Below are 15,116 nucleotides of genomic sequence, written 5' to 3'. Positions count from 1 at the left end.
ATTTAAAGAGAATAATAGTTACTCTGTTTACTTGAATAATACCTTCAATGGTCTTGCACCCAAATTGAATGGTTTATGGACTCTCAATTGTAGTGATACACATGATCATAATATTGTTGCCAAAAGATACAAAGTAGTAATGATAGTACCACTTACTTGTGGCACTACCGCTTGAGTCATATTGGTATAAAATGCATGAAGAAGCTCCATTCTGATGGATCTTTGGACTCACTCGTTTTTGAAACATTTGAGACATGTGAACCATGCCTATTGGTATAAACGCATGAAGAATATGCATCCAGATGGATTGTTTAGACTCACTTGATTTTGAATCACTTGAGACATGCAAATCATGCCACATGGGCAAGATGAGTGAAGGTGTCGTTTTCAATGAGAAGGAACAAGTAAGTGACTTGTTGGAAATAATACATTTTGATATATGCAATCCAATGAGTGCCGAGGCATGCAGTGGATATCACTATGTTATTTCACTAATGATTTGAGTAGATACGAGTGTATGTGCTTGATGAATTACAAGTCTGAAATATTGAAAAGTTCAAGCAATTTCAGAGTGAAGTTGAATATCATCATGATAAGAGGATAATATGTCTATGATGTGATCGTGGAGGTAAACATATATCTGAGTTGCGAGTTTGGTAAACTTCTAAAGACAATCTGAAAATTGTTTCACAGCTCATTCCACCTAGAACATCATAGTGTGGTGATGTGTCCGTACGTCATAGCCGCACCCTATTGGATATGGTGCATACTATGATGTCTCTTATCGAATTACCACTATCATTTTTGGGTTAGGCATTAGGGACAACGACATTCACTTTAAATAGGGCACCACGTAATTCCATTGATATGACACCGTATGAACTATGGTTTGGAGCAACCTAAGCTGTCATTTCTAGAAAGTTTGGGGCTGCGACGCTTATGTGAAAAAGTTTCAGCCTGATAAGCTCGAACCCAAGCGGATAAATGCATCTTCATAGGACACCCAAATAGTTGGGTATACCTCCTACCTCATATCCGAAATCAAAGTGTTTGTTTCTAGAAATGGGTCCTTTCTCGAGAAAAGTTTCTCTCGAAAGATTTGAGTAGGAGGATGGTGGAAACTTGATGAGGTTATTGAACCGTCACTTTAAACAATGAGTAGTAGGGTGCATGAAGGTGTTCTTGTGGTGCCTACACTAGTTGAAGTGGAAAGGTGATGATGGTGATCATGAAGCTTCGAATCAAGTTACTACCAAACCTCATAGGTCGACATGGAAACATAGTGCTCAAGTGTAGTACGGTATGGAGAAGCAATGAACCTACGAGCCATGGAGAAGCGATGGTGGGCCTGGATTTCGACTAATGTCTAGACGCCGTGAAATCCAAGATATTATCCATGTATGAAAACAAAGTATAAACTTTGGAAGAACTACTTGATGGTCGTAAGGCTATTAAGTAGAAGTGGATCTTTAAAAGGATGACGGACAATGATGATAAATGTCACCATTAAGAAAGCTCGACTTGTCGCAAAGATGTTTATGACAAGTTCAAGGAGTTCACTATGATGAGACTTTCTCACCCGTAGCGATGCTAAAGTCTGTTTGAATTTTGCTTGCAGTTGTTGCATTATTTATTATGAAATCTTGCAGATAGGATGTCAAACATTGTTTCCTCTATGATTTTATTGAGGAAAGGTCGTATCTGATACAACGAGAAGGTTTTATCGATCCTAATAATGCTAACAAGTATGCAAGCTTCAGCGATCCTTCTATGGACTGGAGCAAGCATCTGAGAGTTGGAATATACGTTTTGATGAGATGATCAAATCTTTTGGGTTTATACATAGTTTATGAGAAACTTGTATTTCCAAGAAAGTGAGTGGGAGCACTATAAAATTTCTCATAAGTATGTGTGGTTGAGATACTATTGATCGGAAATGATGTAGAATTTTTGGAAAGCATAAAGGGTTGTTTGAAAGGAGTTTTTCAAAGGAAAACCTCGATTGAGCTATTTGAACATTGAGCATCTAGATCTATAGAGATAGATCAAGACGCTTGAAAAAACTTTCAGTGAATACATACCTTGACAAGTTTTTGAAGGAGTTCAAAATGGATCAGTCAAAGAAGGAGTTCTTGACTGTATTGTAAGGTGTGAATTTGAGTAAGACTCAAAGCCCGACCACGGCAGAAGAAAGAGAAAGGATGAAGGTCGTCCCGTGATACGTGTCCAACGTATCGATAATTTATGAAGTATTCATGCCATATTTGCCTATGTTTATAATAACTTTATATAGTATTGATGCACTTTATATGATTTATTTAGAACTAACCTGGACTAACGCTGTTTTCAGCAGAATTACCGTGGTGTTTCCTTGTGTGCAAAAAATGAAAGTTCTCGGAATCGCCCGAAACTTTTTTATGATTTTTTTTGGAACATCTGAGCAACATTGGAGCCAAGAACCACCATAGGAGGGCTGCCACGGAGGCACAAGCCAACATGGCACGACCTGGGCCTTGGTCGCGCCCTAATGGCTTGTGGGGCCCACGTGGCTCCGTTGCGCGTGATTCCAATGCTGAAAAATCCAATAAATCACAGAAACCCCAGAAATAAAGAGAGAACTTCCGCTCCACCACCGCAACTCTGTGTATCAGCGAAAAACCAATCATGAGCAACTCCAGGACCCTGCCGGAGAGGGAAAACCATCACCTGTGGCCATCTTCATCATATCGGCGGAGCCCATGACAAGGAGGGAGTAGTTCACCCTCGAGACCGAGGGTATATACGAGTAGCTATATGTTCAATCTCTCTCAATCTCTCTCTCGTGTCCTTGATATAGCACGATCTCAAGAACACGGGCTTCGTTAATATAATTGGATCATATGATGTATTTCCTTTACCATCTAGTTGTGATGAATTGAGTCTTTTCCTTTAAGATCTCGTCATGTTGGATTGTGTATATTGGTATGAAAGCACTTGATGTAAGTCTTGTGTGGGATACCCGTAGTTACATTGGGGTATTCTATTGATTCACTTGATATATGTTGAGGCATCGACTTGCGAGTTCCGGTGACCTTGGGGATCTATGCATAGGGGTTGATTGCACGTTTTCATACCATGTCCTCCGATAGAAATCTTGGGGTGCTCCTTGCACATTCTTTGTGTTGGATTGAATATGATAGCTCTGAAATTGTTTGATGCATGTCGCATAATTTACCCACGGATACTTGAGGTGACATTGGAGTATCTAGGTGACGTTAGGGTCGATTGATATGTATCATTTGTGTTATTCTAGTACAAACTCTTAGATAGATCGAACAAAAAGTATAGCTTGAAGTTATCTTAGTACGAACTCTTGAATAGATTGAATGGAAAGGATAGGTTGATGTTATCTTAATACGAACTCTTGAATCGATTTATCAGAAAGAATAACTTTGAGGTGGTTCTACTACCTACACCAATTTCATCTTATTGTTCTCCACTAGAGAGGAACTTTGGAGTGATTCTTTGTTGCACGTTGAGGGATCCAACTATGTTAGCATTGTTGAGAGATTGCACTAGTGAAAGTATGTACCCTAGGCCTTATTTCCAAGCATTAATACAATGTTTTGCTCGCTATTTTCCACTGGTTACTGAAGACCCACAAGTATAGGGGATCAATCATAGTCCTTTCGATAAGTACGAGTTTCGAACCCAATGAGGAGCAGAAGTATCTGACAAGTAGTTTTCAGCAAGGAAATATCCGCAAGCACTGAAATTATCGATAACAAGTGATTGTGTGGTGAGATGATTCGTAGCAAGGAACAAGTAAAAAAAGTAGCAATCGTGCAGCAAAGTGGCCCAATCCCTTTTGTAGCAAGGGACAAGCCTGGACAAAGTCTTATAGGAGGAAAACGCTCCCGAGGACACACGGGAATTTCTGTCATGCTAGTTTTCATCATGTTCATATGATTCGCGTTCGTTACTTTGATAGTTTGATATGTGGGTGGACCAGCGCTTGGGAACTGACCTTACTTGGACAAGCAACCCACTTATTATTAACCCCTCTCGCAAGCATCCGCAACTACGAAAGAAGAATTAAGACAAAGTCTAACCATAGCATTAAACTAGTGGATCCAAATCAGCCCCTTACGAAGCAACGCATAAACTAGGGTTTAAGCTTCTGTCACTCTAGCAACCCATATTCTACTTACTACTTCCCAATGCCTTCCTATAGGCCCAAATAATGGTGAAGTGTTATGTAGTCTACGTTCACATAACACCACTAGAGGAAAAACAACATACAACACATCAGTTTACCGAACGAATACCAAATTCACATGACTACTATTAGCATGACTTATCCCATGTCCTTAGGAACAAAAGTAACTACTCACAAAGAATAATAATATTCATGACCAGAGAGGTAATGAGTAGCATCAAGGATCTGAACATACACTCTTCCACCAAATAATCCAACTAGCATCAACTACAAAGAGTAATCAACACTACTAGCAACCTTACAAGTACCAATCGGATTCGCGAGACGGAGATTGGTTACAAGTGATGAACTAGGGTTTGGAGATGAGATGGTGCTGATGAAGATGTTGATGGTGACGAGTCCCCTCCGACGAGAGGAGTGTTGGTGATGACGATGGCGACGATTTCCCCCTTCGGGAGGGAAGTTTCCCGGCAGGATCGTCCTGCCGGAGCTCTAGATTGGTTCTGCTCAAGTTCCGCCTCGTGGCGGCGGCGAATCCACGAAAAAGCTCCTCCCTGATTTTTTTTCTGGACGAAACCCTTCATATAGCAGAAGAGGGGGGCCAGTGGGCCAGCAGGCTGCCCACAAGCCCTCATGGCGCGGCCTGGGGGGTGGCCGCGCCGTGGAGGCTTGTGGCCACCTGCACGCGCCTCTCTGGCACTTCTTCAGCCCAGTATTTTTTATAAATCCGGAAAAAAATCCTCGTTGATTTTTACGGTGTTTGGAGTTGCCCAGAATAGGTATCTCAACTTTGCTCGACTTTCAGGCCAGAATTCCAGTTGCCGGCATTCTCCCTCTTCATGTAAACCTTGCAAAATAAGAGAGAAAAGACATACGTACTGCACCGTGAAGTGAAATAAGAACCCAAGAAGCGATAAATATCAACATGAAAACATGATGCAAAATGGACGTATCAACTCCCCCAAGCTTAGACCTCGCTTGTCCTCAAGCGAAAGCCTAGCTCAATAAATATGTCCACATGTTTAGGGAGAGAGGTGTCGACAAAACAAGATACAAACATGCATGCATCATGATCATGATCAGAACAACAATACCAACATATAATCTCTCATGCTAAAGTGATAATTCCTTCACAAAGTAAAGCATGGATCAAGAACCTTACCGAGAAGTAACAACCGATAGCCTTTAGTCATCGAAGCAATTGCAATTTATCACAAGATCAGAAAAAGTCAAATAATAGCTTGTAAAGCAAATCCACATACTCAATCATTCTTTCGTTCTCTACAATTGCTATAACTCACGTGGTACTCATGAGATCAAAGTTTCAGCTGGACACAGAGAAAGATAGGGGCTTACAGTTTTGCGTCCCAAGTGCTTACCCCAAGGGTAATGTCAACAATAATAATTCATGAATACTTACCTCCAAGTTGACATATGAATATAGATCTTTCCCAAGCATATGACGTTAGCCAATACAATGGCGAAATAGGGAATTGGTGAAGATCACCATGACTCTTTCAAGGGGAAAAAGTAAAGGTACAAGATAGGACCTTCGCAGAGGGAAGCAGAGGTTGTCATGCGCTTTTGAGGTTTGGATGTGTGTCCTCTTAGTGCGGAGGAACGTCACTTTATATTGCCTCCTGTGATAAAGAACTTTATTATGCAGTCTGTCGCTTTTATGTCTTCCTCATCACAAGTTCGTACAAAGCTTATTTTCCACACACTAATAGATCATACATATTAGAGAGCAATTTTTATTGCTTGCACCGATGACAACTTACTTGAGGGATCTTATTCAATCCATAGGTAGGTATGGTGGACTCACATGGCAAAACTGGGTTGATGGTTTATGGATGCACAAGTAGTATCTCTACTTGGTGCGGGAGTTTTGGCTAATATGGGGTGGAAGCAATCGTCACATGCTAAGGGATCTCTAATCATATAACATTGTTCGGAGCCATGCAAACACAATTCATTATGTTGTCTTCCTTGTCCAACATCTACTTCTAGGCCTGTAATAGTTTAGTGAGTGTTCACAATCATAGATGGTGTCAGAGATGATATATTTATATGTGAACCTCTCCTTCTTTATCACTTCCTATTAATTGCAACCATGACCAAGGTCTACGTTTGCCTACCCTCAACAATTTTCAATCCTCATTCTTTTTATATGTGAAGCCATCACTTTCCATAAGATCATTACATGATCTTTCATGCTTTTGTTCTGTTCTCACTCTTTTGATCATGGCAAGAGGCAAAACCCTTCAACTAAGACACTCTTTATTATATGGCTGACGAGCTCGAATACACCGGGGGTGACACAAAGCAAAACTCAAGACTAAAACACTAAGACTTTTAATCTACTAGAGAAAGAGAAAACTGAAAAGGAACAAACTAAAACAAAGGTAAAGGCAAAAGATGTGGTGGTGATACGATACCGGGGCAACTCCCCCAAGCTTGGCACAAGCCAAGGGGATTGCCCATACCCATGTTTAGTTTTCTTCCTTTGGTGGTGATGGTGGAGGAGTTGTTGCAACATGGGCTTGATCCTCCGTCTTCCAAGGCATAGGTGCTCCATCATGGAAAGATGAACGAGTCCCCGGAATCCTCAAATCTGCAGCCAACCGTTTTGATTTAAATCTATACTCATACTCACAGTTTTGGTTCTGCAGGTCATAGATTTGGGCCTGGAGTTGATCAATCCTGTCATAGAGCCTGGAGAGATGCTTACCAATGTCATTGGCATCAATCCTGTGCTTGTTGGTGAACTCCGTGATCATCATGTGGTTGGCGTTGAGTCCATGCTCCACCATCCCTTGGCACTTGAAGACTTGTTGCTCCATTGCTTCGAGCCTTGTCTCCATGCTTCCGGTCTTCTTAGGCCCCTCAACATCACGGATGTGCAACATCCCCTCACACATCTCGATAGATTGAGGGTGTTGCAGCACTCCCGTGAGGTAGGGATTGATGACCTTCTCGAAGATCTTGTCCTTCGGAGCTTTTGGGGAAGTCATAGCGATCTAGATCTGCAACAGAAACGGGCTCGAAACAAAAAACACAGAAAATCTGCGTGATGCAGGGGTCAGACCAAACGGGAGAGTATATATTGATTTTTTTCCAGACCAGAAGGAGCACCCCGCACGAAAACAGAGTCTTGGAGGTACACGAGGTGGCCACAAGCCCTCACGGCGCGACCAGGGGGTGGGCCCTCGCCGTGCAGGCTTGTCGCCTCCTCGCGCACTTTCTAGACTACTTCCAATTTTTGTATTTTTTCAAATATTCCAAAACGGAGAAAATTTCCTACTGGAAATGTTTTGGACTCTGTTTTCTTACCGAATCACATACCTCTTCTTCCGGAGTTATGGTATTGATAATATTGCTTTCAACATTTATGGGAGTACGTGAGATATAATGCTTGATTCTCTTCCCATTTAACACTCTCGGAAAATTACCTTCCGTGTTGTTGATCTTGATAGCACCGGAACGATATACTTCCTCAACAACATAGGGACCTTCCCATTTAGAGAGAAGCTGGCCTGCAAAGAATCTTAAACGAAAGTTATATAGCAAGACATAATCACCTACATTGAACTCACTCTTTTGTATCCTCTTATCATGCCACCTCTTAATCTTCTCTTTTAAGAACTTGGCATTCTCATATGCCTGAGTTCTCCACTCATCAAGCGAGCTAATGTCAAATAACCTCTTCTCACCGGCAAGTTTGAAATCAAAGTTGAGCTCTTTGATTGCCCAATAAGATTTATGCTCTAGCTCAAGAGGTAAATGACATGCTTTACCGTACACCATTTTGTATGGAGACATGCCCATGGGATTCTTATAGGCAGTCCTATAAGCCCACAGTGCATCATCGAGCTTCTTAGACCAATTCTTTCTAGACCTGTTGACAGTCTTTTGCAGAATCAATTTAATCTCTCTATTACTTAGCTCTACTTGACCACTGGACTGAGGGTGATAGGGAGACACAATTCTATGGTTGACATCGTACTTCGCAAGCGTTCTACGGAAAGCACCTTGAATGAAGTGTGAACCACCGTCGGTCATTAGATATCTAGGGACTCCAAATCTAGGGAAGATAACTTCTTTCAGCATCCTGATAGAGGTGTTGTGATCAGCACTACTAGTGGGGATAGCTTCTACCCACTTAGTGACATAATCAACAGCAACTAGGATTTGAGTATACCCGTTGGATTTTGGAAAAGGTCCCATATAATCAAAGCCCCAGACATCAAATGGTTCAATGACAAGTAAATACTTCATAGGCATTTCCTGACGTTTGCTAATATTACCTATTCTTTGACATTCGTCACAAGACAAGACAAACTTACGGGCATCCTTGAAGAGAGTGGGCCAATAGAAACCTGATTGCAATACCTTGTGTGCAGTTCTATCTCCCGCATGGTGTCCTCTGTAGGCCTCGGAGTGACACTTCTGTAGGATCTGTCCCTGTTCATGTTCAGGTACACAACGTCTAATAACACCATCTACTCCTTCCTTATAAAGGTGAGGATCATCCCAAAAGTAATGTCTCAAGTCAAAGAAGAATTTCTTCTTTTGCTGGTACGTGAAACTAGGTGGTATGTATTTGGCAACGATATAGTTCACATAATCAACATACCACGGTGCACTACGTGAAGCATTGACGACATTCAGTTGCTCACCGGGAAAGCTATCATCAATAGGTTGTGGGTCTTCAAGAACGTTCTCCAACCTAGACAAGTTATCTGCTACTGGGTTATCAGCACCCTTTCTGTCGACAACGTGCAAATCAAATTCTTGTAGCAAGAGAACCCATCTGATAAGTCTAGGTTTAGCGTCTTTCTTCTCCATGAGGTACTTAATAGCAGCATCATCAGTGTGAATAGTGACTTTGGAATCAACTATGTAGGACCTGAACTTTTCACATGCAAACACGATTGCTAAAAATTCCTTCTCCGTAGTAGCATAGTTTCTGTGGGCACTGTCTAGAGTTTTACTAGTGTAGTGAATAACATTCAAATTCTTATCGAATCTTTGCCCTAGAACAGCACCAACAGCATAATCACTAGCGTCACACATGATCTCAAAAGGTAAGTTCCAATCAAGTGGTTGAAGAATAGGTGCAGTTATCAAAGCCCTCTTAAGTATTTCGAAGGCTTCCTCACAATCATCGTCAAAAACAAAAGGAATATCCTTTTGTAAGAGATTGGTAAGAGGCCTAGAAATGTTAGAGAAGTCTTTGATGAACCTTCTATATAAACCAGCATGACCAAGGAAACTTCGTATACCTTTGATATCTGTGGGGTAAGGCATTTTCTCGATTGCATCAACCTTAGCCTTATCAACTTCAATACCTCTTTCAGAAATTTTATGTCCTAAGACGATGCCTTCATTAACCATAAAGTGGCACTTCTCGCAATTCAAGACCAGATTGGTGTCTTTACATCTTTGTAAGACTCGATCAAGGTTGCTGAGGCAATCATCAAAAGAAGACCCGTAAACAAAAAAGTCATCCATGAAGACCTCGACAATCTTTTCACAAAAGTCAGAGAATATAGCCATCATACATCTTTGAAAGGTGGCAGGTGCATTACATAAGCCAAAAGGCATACGACTATAAGCAAAGGTACCGAAAGGGCAGGTGAAAATGGTCTTCTCCTAATCAGATTGTGTAACTGGTATTTGGGAGAAACGAGAATAACCGTCTAGAAAGCAAAAATGTGGGTGTTTGGACAGCCTTTCTAGCATTTGGTCGATAAAAGGCAAAGGGTAATGATCTTTCCTAGTGGCTTTATTCAGTTTCCTAAAATCGATCACCATCCTATAGCCAGTAATAATCCTCTGTGGGATCAATTCATCCTTATCATTAGGGACAACGATAATACCTCCCTTCTTAGGGACGCAATGCACTGGACTCACCCAATCACTATGAGCAACAGGATAGATAATACCCGCTTCCAGGAGCTTTAATATTTCTTTTCTTACTACCTCTTTCATCTTAGGATTTAATCTCCTTTGATGATCAGCAACTGGTTTAAAATCAGGATCGGTTTTAATCTTGTGCTGGCATAGGGTAGGACTAATACCCTTAAGATCATCAAGAGTGTATCCAATAGTAGCATGCTGCTTCCTCGGAGTTTTTAGTAACTTCTTTTCTTCATGCTCTGAGAGGCTAGCACTAATAATAACATGATATATCTCTTTTTCATCAAGATAGGCATACTTAAGAGTATCAGACAACTGTTTAAGCTCGAACACAGGATCAACCTTTGGTGGGGGTGGATCCCCAAGCAGTTCAACATGCAGATTATTCTTAAGAATATGATATTGTTCTAAGACAACTCTATCTATCTCATCCCTTTCATCCATATGCATATCATTTTCATGCTCAAGCAAGTATTGCTCTAAGGGATCAGTAGGGGCATGGCAATAGAAGCTAAGGCAATAGTTTCATCCTTACTAGGAAACTCCTTTTCATGAGGTTGTCTACCAAATCTGGAGAAGTTGAACTCATGTAACACGCCTTCAAACCCAACAGTGACAGTTTGCTTCTCACAGTCAATATGAGCATTAACGGTATTGAGAAAAGGTCTGCCAAATATGATGGGACAAAAGCTATCTTGTGTGGTAGCAAGAACGAGGAAATCAGCAGGATACTTCGTTTTACCACACAAGACTTCAACATCCCTAACAATTCCCACAGGGCAGATAGTATCTCTATTGGCAAGCTGAATAGTGACATCAATGGGATCTATCTCAACAGGTGCAATCTCATCTTTGATTTCATCATATAAGCATTGAGGTATTGCACTAACACTAGCACCCACGTCACATAAACCAAGATAACAATGATCTCCTATCTTAACAGAAACCACAGGCATGCCAACAACATGCCTATGTTTGTCTCTAACATGAGGTTTAGCAATTCTAGCAACATCTTCACAGAAGTGAATATTATGTCCCTCGACATCGTCGGACAGAAGATCTTTGATAATATCAATGCTAGGTTCAACTCTAATTTTCTCAGGGGGTGTAGGTGTTCTAATATAGCCTCTACGTATCACACTTGAAGATTTAGAGTGATCCTTTATCCTAACAGGGAAAGGTGGTTTCTCAATGTAAGCACTGGGAACAACATGATCATTATAGGCAATGACTTTCTCTTCAACTGGAGTGGGTTTAACTACATTGACTTCTAAAGGAGGAGGATATTTAAACCACTTCTGTTTGGGGAGATCAATATGAGCAACAAATGATTCACACAATGAAGCTACTATCTCAGAGTCAAGTCCATACTTAGCGCTAAAATCACTAAAGGTATTTGTCTCAACAAAGGATTTAACGCAATCAAACGTGAAATTCATACCTGACTCCTAACCTTCTTCAAGCTCCCAATCTTCAGAGTTGCGTTTAGTTCTCTCCAATAAATTCCATTTGAAGTCAATATCTCTCTTCATAAAAGAACCGGTACAAGAAGTGTCAAGCATGGTACGATCATCATGAGAAAGCCGAGCATAGAAGTCTTGAATGATAATTTCTCTCTAGAGCTCATGATTGGGGCATGAATATAACATTGATTTAAGCCTCCCCCAAGCTTGAGGGATGCTTTCTCTGTCACGAGGCCAAAAATTATAAATATAATTCCGATCACGATGTACTAAATGAATATGATAAAACTTTTGATGAAATTCCAATTTCAACCGATTGTTTGTCCCATGATCCAGTATCATCACATAGCCTATACCATGTCAATGCCTTATCCTTAAAAGATAAAGGAAAGACCTTCTTATTGACCTCATCCTCGGGCAAACCTGTCAGCTTAAATAAACCACAAACTTCATCTACATAGATTACATGCAAGTCTGGATGTGATGTTCCATCTCTTGTAAAAGGATTAGCCAGCAGTTTCTCAAGCATACCTGAAGGAAATTCAAAGCAAATATTTTCAATAGGTGCAGCAGGTTGAGGAGAAACTCTTTGTGCTTCCGTTCTAGGTGAAGATACCCCGAACAAGCCCCTCAAAGGATTAGTATCCATAGTGACAAGTGACAATAAATTTCAGCACACTATATGAATGTTTCCTTACCAAGTTCCACTTACCAAAGGCGCTTCACTCCCCGGCAACGGCGCCAGAATAGAGTCTTGATGACCCACAAGTATAGGGGATCAATCATAGTCCTTTCGATAAGTAAGAGTGTCGAACCCAATGAGGAGCAGAAGGATCTGACAAGTGGTTTTCAGCAAGGAAATATCTGCAAGCACTGAAATTATCTGTAACAAGTGATTGTGCGGTGAGATGATTCGTAGAAAGCAACAACTAAAAAAAGTAGAAACGGTGCAGAAAAGTGGCCCAATCCCTTTTATAGCAAGGGACAAGCCTGGACAAAGTCTTATAGGAGGAAAAACGTTCCCGAGGACATACGGGAATTTCTGTCATGCTAGTTTTCATCATGTTCATATGATTCGCGTTCGTTACTTTGATAGTTTGATATGTGGGTGGACCAGTGCTTGGGTACTGCCCTTACTTGGACAAGCATCCCACTTATGATTAACCCCTCTCACAAGCATCCACAACTATGAAAGAAGAATTAAGACAAAGTCTAACCATATAATTAAACTAGTGGATCCAAATCAGCCCCTTACGAAGCAACACATAAACTAGGGTTTAAGCTTCTGTCACTCTAGCAACCCATCATCTACTTACTACTTCCCAATGCCTTCCTCTAGGCCCAAATAATGGTGAAGTGATATGTAGTCGACGTTCACATAACACCACTAGAGGAAAAAGAACATACAACACATCAGATTACCGAACGAATACCAAATTCACATGACTACTATTAGCATGACTTATCCCATGTCCTCAGGAACAAAAGTAACTACTCAGAAAGCATAATCATATTCATGACCAGAGAGGTAATGAGTAGCATCAAGGATCTGAACCTAAACTCTTCCACGAAATAATCCAACTAGCATCAACTACAAAGAGTAATCAACACTACTAGCAACCTTACAAGTACCAATCGGAGTCGCGATACGGAGATTGGTTACAAGTGATGAACTAGGGTTTGGATATGATATGGTGCTGATGAAGATGTTGATGGTGACTAGTCCCCTCCGATGAGAGGAGTGTTGGTGATGACGATGGCGATGATTTCCCCCTCTGGGAGGGAAGTTTTCCCGGCAGGATCGTCCTGCCGGAGCTCTAGATTGGTTTTGCTCAAGTTCCGCCTCGTGGCGGCGGCGAATCCACGAAAAATCTCCTCCCTCATTTTCTTATGGACGAAACCCTTCATATAGCTGAAGAGGGGGGGGGGGCAGTGGGCCAGCAGGCTGCCCACAAGCCCTCATGGTGCGGCCTGGGTGGGTGGCCGCGCCGTGCAGGCTTGTGTCCACCTGCACGCGCCCCTCTGGCACTTCTTCGGCCCAATATTTTTTTATAAATACGGAAAAAATCCTCGTTGATTTTTACGGCGTTTGGAGTTGCGCAGAATAGGTATCTCAACTTTGCTCCACTTTCAGGCCAGAATTCCAGTTGCCGGCATTCTCCCTGTTCATGTAAACCTTGCAAAATAAGAGAGAAAAGGCATAAGTATTGTACCGTGAAGTGAAATAACAGCCCAAGAAGCGATAAATATCAACCTGAAAACATGATGCAAAATGGATGTATCAGTTACCTTGTTGTTTTATATTTCCAGATTATAAAAACCTACATCTACCATCCATATTGTGCTTGTATCACCATCTCTTCGCCGAACTACTGCACCTATACAATTTACCACTGTATTGGGTGTGTTGGGGACACAAGAGATTTCTTGTATTTGATTGCAGTGTTGATTGAGAGAGACCATCTTCATCCTACACCTCCCACGGATTGATAAACCTTAGGTCATCCACTTGAGGGGAAATTGCTACTGTCCTACAAAACTCTGCGCTTGGAGGCCCAACGTGAGTCTACAAGAATAAAGTTGTGTAGTAGACATCATCCCCTATGCCTTAGCCGTAGGCTCTATAGTATGCCATTTTGTGTACCACACCTAATATAAGAGTGATCCAAGATTGAATCATTGAACAACAGTCAAAGTTATCCTTAGTAACCAGTGGACTAAGGAATTTTTCTTGATTATGAAGGTGATAAAAGAGTTCGTCGTAAAGGGTTGCATAGATGCAACCTTTGACACTAATCCGGATAACTGTGAGTAGTAAACCGGATTCATATAGTGGAGCAGTCGTCTGGAATTTTTCCAAGTGAAGCATTGTAGAAGCATCTACAGTATGACATAGAGATTGCAATGTGAGTTCCTTGAATGATGAGCATGATTGCAACGTTGTTAGTACAAGTTCTCTTAATATCCATGATGCTAATGATGATTGCACTAGTCATGATAAAAAGGTTTCTTATAAGCATGTCAATTTTTGTGGAGTGAATAAAATTTTCAAAGACATGCCATATAGGAACGATAGATTTTGCAAGAAGGATAAACATGATCAAACTAATTGGTGGCATAAAGTGATAGATGAAAGTGGCACCGAATTATGCTCTCTTCATCCCAATACCTATGAACATTGCAATAGAGTCGGACATCTTAATTTCCAATGCAAGTTTTTTATGAATGAACCGTTTCCAAATATTGTGATAATTTGATCTCCCATGAACTCCATAATGAACTTTGTTTATTTTTGGGGCAGGAAGAATTGTCACATAAAATGATTGGTTTGATATATTCCTTATCACTAATGGTAATGAAACTAATCTACAAGAAATCTATATGTTTTTGCGTAGTGAATTGCAATGAGAATGCTTATATCGCCAACTATAGAAAGAATGAGAAACCAATAGAATATAAAAGGAACAGTAATGAAAGGGTAAAGGTCTCCCAATAACCCCTATTGTTTCTCGTGATGAATCAGGTTGCAAGGA

The sequence above is a fragment of the Hordeum vulgare genome, chromosome 3H, assembly GCF_904849725.1.
Source record: "Hordeum vulgare subsp. vulgare chromosome 3H, MorexV3_pseudomolecules_assembly, whole genome shotgun sequence".
Classification (NCBI taxonomy): domain Eukaryota; kingdom Viridiplantae; phylum Streptophyta; class Magnoliopsida; order Poales; family Poaceae; genus Hordeum; species Hordeum vulgare.
Note: the sequence above shows the minus strand (reverse complement) of the source record.